Consider the following 6,000-nt stretch of genomic DNA (forward strand, 5'->3'; position numbering starts at 1 on the left):
TTCTAATGTATTTTGAGACATTAATGTATCTGTATAAATAGCATCATTATCAAGGTAAAGAATATCTTCATTACCCAGCAAGTTCCTTTGTGTCCTATTTAGTCAATAGCTAGTTTCCATCTTTGGTTCCAGACAGCCACTGATGTTTTTTTTTTTTTTCAGTCATTAAGGATCAGATTTGTCTTTTCTAGGTTTTTATATGAATGGAGTTACACAGTATCATTTTTGTGTCTGATTTCCTTTACTCAGCATAAGTAAGATTCGCTGTGTGCATCAGAAGTTTGTTTCTTTTTTATTGCTGAATAATATTCTATCCTGGGAGTAGACCTCAATTTAAGTAGCTACTCACCTGGTGTGGTGATGGACATTTGGGTTTCCAGTTTTTTACTGTTATGAATAAGCTGTCACAAATCTCCATATACAACTTTTGTGTGGATATGTTTTCATTTTCCTTGGATAAATATCTAGGAGTGGAATGGCTGGGCCATATAGCAAAGAATGTTAAACCTGATGTGTCAAACTGTTTTCCAAAGAGGTTGAGCCGTTTTGCATTCCTACCAGCAATGTTGGAGAGTTTCTGTTGCTTCATATCCACACCAATACTTGATAGTTGAGGCTTTTAAATGTTACCCAATCTAACGGCTGTGGGGTGGTATTTCATTACGGTTTTAATTTGCATTGCCCTGATAACTCATGGTGCTGAGCTCCTCTTCATGGGCTTGTTACCTGTTAGCATATCTTCTTTTTGTGGAGATTCTGTTCAAATATTTGCCTATTATTTTTTTTCTTTTTAGTTTGTTTGGCTTCCTTTTATTGGACTGTAAGGAGCTTTCTTTTATTGAATTGTAGAAGAAGAGACTCTGGATACAAGTCCTCTGTCATGTGTTTGTGTGGTACATACATATAAATGCATAGCCAATGTAAAAATAAATTTAAAAGGAATACAAAATTCATAATCAATTATTAAAAATATTAACACCTGTTTGGAATTAATTTTTTAAAACAATTTCTGGGTTAGGACAAATTCTGGTTCAGGTTGTAGGACCTGACTATAATTCTTACATCCAGATAGCAATTTACTGTGTAATACTTGGCTTATGTTTACACAACTTGTAACTCACTGTGCAAAAGTATTATTGCCAATTCTTTCACTTCAAATTTTATCATTAACTCTCCACTAGACACAAACTGAACAGTTTGATTTTACTTGGCACATATCCTTCATTCCCTTTGGCCGGCTGAAAACACATAGCATGGCAAACATATTATAACTATAAATCTTGAACATATTATACCTATAAATAATTCAGATTGTTATTAACTGTCCCTCTTCCAGCTCTTCAGCTTAATTGATCTAGAATTACCTTGATTATCCACCTAGCATGACCTTCTGAATTCTCACAAGGATGAAGTGATATGTCAGAGCTTTAGAAAGATGCATTTTTACCATCCTAGTTTCCTGGGGGTAGTAGGAAGATCTATTTTCCCAACAGTTATTTAATTCCATATAATATCTCCTTTACCTGTAGCAAGAGCAGCAGTGCATCTCTTTGTGCCCAGCTCTGCCTGCAGCTGGGTTCTTCTACGTTCTCTCTCCACACCTCCCCTCCTGGGCTTGCTTAGTGGACAGATACCGAAACCAACCTTTCTATCTCCCGTGAATTAGGAAATATTATCACAGCCAGGGGATTATTGAAAAACTAAATTTAACAAATAAAAGTGAATTTTAAAATATAAATCAGACACATCCCTAGGATTTGCTTTTAACCACATACCTTCAAAGAAATTATGCTTTTACTCCCAGCAAATTACCTAGGAGCAAAAAATGACAAGAGTAATCTATTTTTTTCACAGCTGGTTGGCTGGCCAAAGTTTCTCATCAAGGAGTACGTGCCGTTTGCTCCCCAGATGGACAGCCTGGACGAGCTGCAACTCCACAGGGCCTGGGACTCAAGGTGAGAATGATACTGCCGGGGCTTTCAATCTCGCGCAGCTCTGCACACTCGAAATTGCAAGTGGCCCACTTCCAAATGAACATCTACTGGGACAATATCCTGTATCTTGTCAGAATGAGTCCCATTAAATCCTCAGCTGGAATTAGACCAAAAACTTGTAATAATTACGGAAACTTTATTAAAAAGTTGAAGCCTTAGACTGTGACAGTGAAAACACTTAGGCGACATTAACAGTAATTGAAATCTCTGTGAGATTTTCGTTTCAAGCAGGCTTGGTTGATGGCCAAGCAAACAACACCCAAAGGAGAAGGTGTGAAGCTGGAACACCCAGTTTCTAAGGGGGTAATTGTCTTCTGTTTCATTACACAGTGTCGTGCTGGGGCCGCGGTGAACTGCCCCGTTGGGGGCCAAAGCGCCACCATCGCTGTCATGACGGGCTCGGGCCCCACTGCTGTACCGCCACCGGCCTGCAGGCTTCCTGGGCTTTTCCCCGGTATTGTGGGTCCCTGTCTCTTTCTCTGCCATTCTGCCTTCAAAATCCATTGCTTCCCCTAGTAAGTCCTGAGCTTTAAGAACAAGAGTATTAAAGAAATAGTTCTGAAACTTGGCCTGACAAATATTTTGCTCGTAAATTTGGGGCTTTGTTTTGCAAGTGGAGAACACCAGAATAATCTTTACCACCCTTCAGTTACAAGGATGACTCTGCTTTGAATTTGTCGTCCGATGAGAAAGTTCGCAGAAGGAACTTTATCAATTTAGGAGGCTTTTCTATCTCGTTTTTCTAGTTTTTACATTGAGCAAGCAGTTCAGCTGGTCATGTGTAGCTTTTTGTTTCCGTATTCCTGGGGGCAATTCTTAGGCAACCTGTTTTGTTCTGTTTTGACTTTTACAACTCAGCATGACTTGACAAGACAATGTGGACTTTTGAGAGGATCACTAGAGAAAAACCCCTCAAGTTTTGGGTTCAATGATGGGCAGGCCATTCTCAAGGGCAAGTCTGATACATAGAATGTTTCTAATGAATGCAGATATATCTTTTTTTTTTACAGAAATTCTAATGTTCAATCAGTAGAGCCAAGGAGAAGGCCGGGGTCTCAACTGGAATACTGCATAACTGGGTTGTGGACACCAGGTAACAGGAGAAGCAGTAACAAACTGGAGAGACCCAGAGTACCAGGCAAGAATGGTAGGAGATTCAAAATCAGACTTTCTGTGTTTGGGTCAAAAGAGGTAACTCTTGGGGAGTCCTGACTTGGAGAAAACTTACTGTGCATTGCTACAGATGTCCGGAGGTGTGACCCGTGGGTGACAGGAAGGGACACCAACTAGATTGCTGTCTCTGAATGAGGAAAAATGAGCTGCCAAAGATTAGAGTGCATTCCATCTCTGCAGAGGTGTCCAGGGAAGGCCTGAGCAATCGTTAGTGGGCATTATTGCAGAAGAGACTAACTCATGTCTGAACAATTCATATAAATAACTCTAGGTCCCTTCTAACCCAAATGTTCCATGATTTTATGAAACTGGGTTTTTTTCAAGAGAATGAGACACATTTTATCATTAGTAAAGTCCAAATGGATGCCTACATTCTGTAGGAAAATCATTTTTCCTAAATGTTTTACAGATTCTCCTATACAACCTTCACAACCTTTTCTTTTCTTAGATATTATGATGTACACTTATGGATCATGATAAATAATTCCCAAGTAGTTAAAAACTTTTTTAGAGTTTGCTATCATATTTTAAAGGGTGGAAGCATCTTTAGAATGGATTCAGAATTCCCTGTACAGTGTCTATATTCTAAATATTCTATGTTATAAGAGGTTGGTTACAGTATCACAAGATTATCCATTACTTAAAATAAGCTTCTGATACAAGATGACTTTCAGCTCTAGAACAGAATTGGAATCTTTATCTTTTTAGGTAGTACATTATTCTTAGGTTATTAAGTGATAGCCCTAATAAAGTGGTACTTCAGGGCCCTCTAACAGGTTTCTTTTCAAATAGCAACATGCGGTGCAACAAGAAAGTATTGAGTGATGACACAGAACGTCATTAACTCAATTTTCATTCAAACCAGTGGCTGTGATGTGCTCTGCCGTGCAGTAGACTAATGTGCCCTGGCCTGATTGTGCTCAGGGGAAGATAAACCTGAGCAAATCAGAGGACTGATAATTGAAACAACTTAATCCTGCCTCCCAGAATAGTGGGGGTAAAGAAGAGTGAGTCCCAGCAAGCAGTGAGAATGACAGGAGTGTGGACAAGAGAATTTGGGGACAGCAAGATAGACCATTACTTTTTCTTAGACACGATTTAGCATATATTTAATAAATCCTCTTCCCTGTGCTGCTCTTGTCCTCCTGTCAGCCACTGTGACATCTTGTTTGGTTTTGCTTGCATCATTCAAGACTTTTAGGGAATAATCACTTCCTCCAGTTCTTATGGGATGAAATAACAAAATGGTGGTGTTCCATAGTAAGTTTACTGCTGTCTGCGTAATCATCCCAGGCTGGTTTGGCCGGCAGCCTGATTTCCTTCCTCAGTCTCAGTCAGGCCAGGAGAAGAAGGGCTTCCTCTGCTGGTCTCCAGGCCCTTGGCCTTCCCTGGGTCAAGCTGAGGCCCTGGGTGGGCGTCAGTAGAGGTGAGCATCTATTTCCCTTGACTCGTGAGCGCCTTTCTTTCCTAGAGCAGGTTTTTGGAGGGCTTCACTTGCCCTGGGAACATAAGTACTGGAAAACAGTTTGAGAGCAGATTTAAAGATATAGAGGCAAGGGTCAGGCCTCAGCAAAACTGCAAACGTGGCCATGCAGCCAGAGCCTCTGGGGCTGCCCCTGTCTGGTCACATTCTGCTTGAATGGCCATTGTATGGTCCCCAGCTTCCCTTCCTTTCCTGCCAGCCCCCATTCACTGATGAGGAACCAGTACCCGTTGACTGTTCCACTTGAGCAAGGGGACTTTCTGGGGGTTACCCCACCCCGCCTTTTGTTCCCTTCCACGTTTTCTTCCCTTCCCTTGACTGAAATCTGACTTTGCTCATAATCTGAGAGCCTATCTGGTGATCACGAAGGTCAGAGGATCCGCATCCTGGACACGAAAGTGTCATGCATCGATCTCAAGGCCATTCTGTATAAGTGCATTAAGTCGTGTGTTAGTTTTCTCTTGCTGCTGTAACAAATTACCACACATTTACTGGTCTAAAACAATACAGATATATCCTCACTGTTCTGGAGGCCAGACGTCCCAAACCAAGGTGTTGGCACTCCTTGAGGCTTTAGCAGAGCGTCTGTTTTTCTCCCTTTTCAGCCTCTAGAAGCTGCCTGTGTCTCTGGCTTGTGACCCCATTTCTGCATTCCTCCAACCTCTTTCTTCTGTCCTCACACCTCCCGTTGTTCCCTCTGATCTCCTGTCTCCTCTTGTAGGGACTTTAGTTACTATATCGTGCCCACTTGGATAATTCAGGACACTCCTTGTCACAAATTCCTTAACTTAGTCGGACCTTCAAAGTCCTTTCTGCCATAGAAGGTAGCATATTCACAAGTTCCAGAGATTGGGATGAGGGCATTTTTTTGGATGGCCATGATCAGCTTGCTACAAGTAATATTTATTGTAGATACTTCTTTAATTCAATGTATCTCAAAGCTGAGCAATATATAGACCCATCTTTAAAGGAATAAAATTTTATAGACTTCCCTGTGTTGACATATGTTTATTAAATTGTTACATAAATACATGTAAACATTAAATTCCTTAGAAATGCCTCCTGTTCGTAGCTCTTACACAAATATAAATCTAAAACAAAGTTACAAATTAAATACAAGTAATTCATAAAGTGAATGAAATTCAAGTACCCTGACTTGATGTGAGAGATGATGTGATTTGACTGAAAATGGAATAGCTGAGAAATCTGAGTGCAGCGCTGCCCACGAGGGTGGTGTTTTCTCAGTTCAGCTCACCTATACTGTCTGTTGTGGGGTGACTCAATACTTCCTTTTTTTCCCTTCCCAAGTTTGTTCATAGAGGATTCTCAGACATAATTTGGCTTTCACCT

At 40.7% G+C, this 6,000-nt stretch overlaps 1 long non-coding RNA gene across 1 annotated transcript in view; it reads left to right on the top strand.

The window, feature by feature from the left end:
* Window positions 1-2,497, top strand: part of LOC140848130 (uncharacterized) — a 132,716-nt gene extending 130,219 nt beyond the window's left edge. The window contains exons 3-4 of the long non-coding RNA XR_012128674.1: window positions 1,855-1,955; window positions 2,325-2,497. This is a non-coding gene — a long non-coding RNA (uncharacterized lncRNA). The remainder of the gene's footprint in view (window positions 1-1,854; window positions 1,956-2,324) is intronic.
* The last annotated feature ends 3,503 nt before the right edge of the window (window positions 2,498-6,000 follow it).

Source organism: Manis javanica, chromosome 3 (genome assembly GCF_040802235.1).
Source record: "Manis javanica isolate MJ-LG chromosome 3, MJ_LKY, whole genome shotgun sequence".
Classification (NCBI taxonomy): Eukaryota; Metazoa; Chordata; class Mammalia; order Pholidota; family Manidae; genus Manis; species Manis javanica.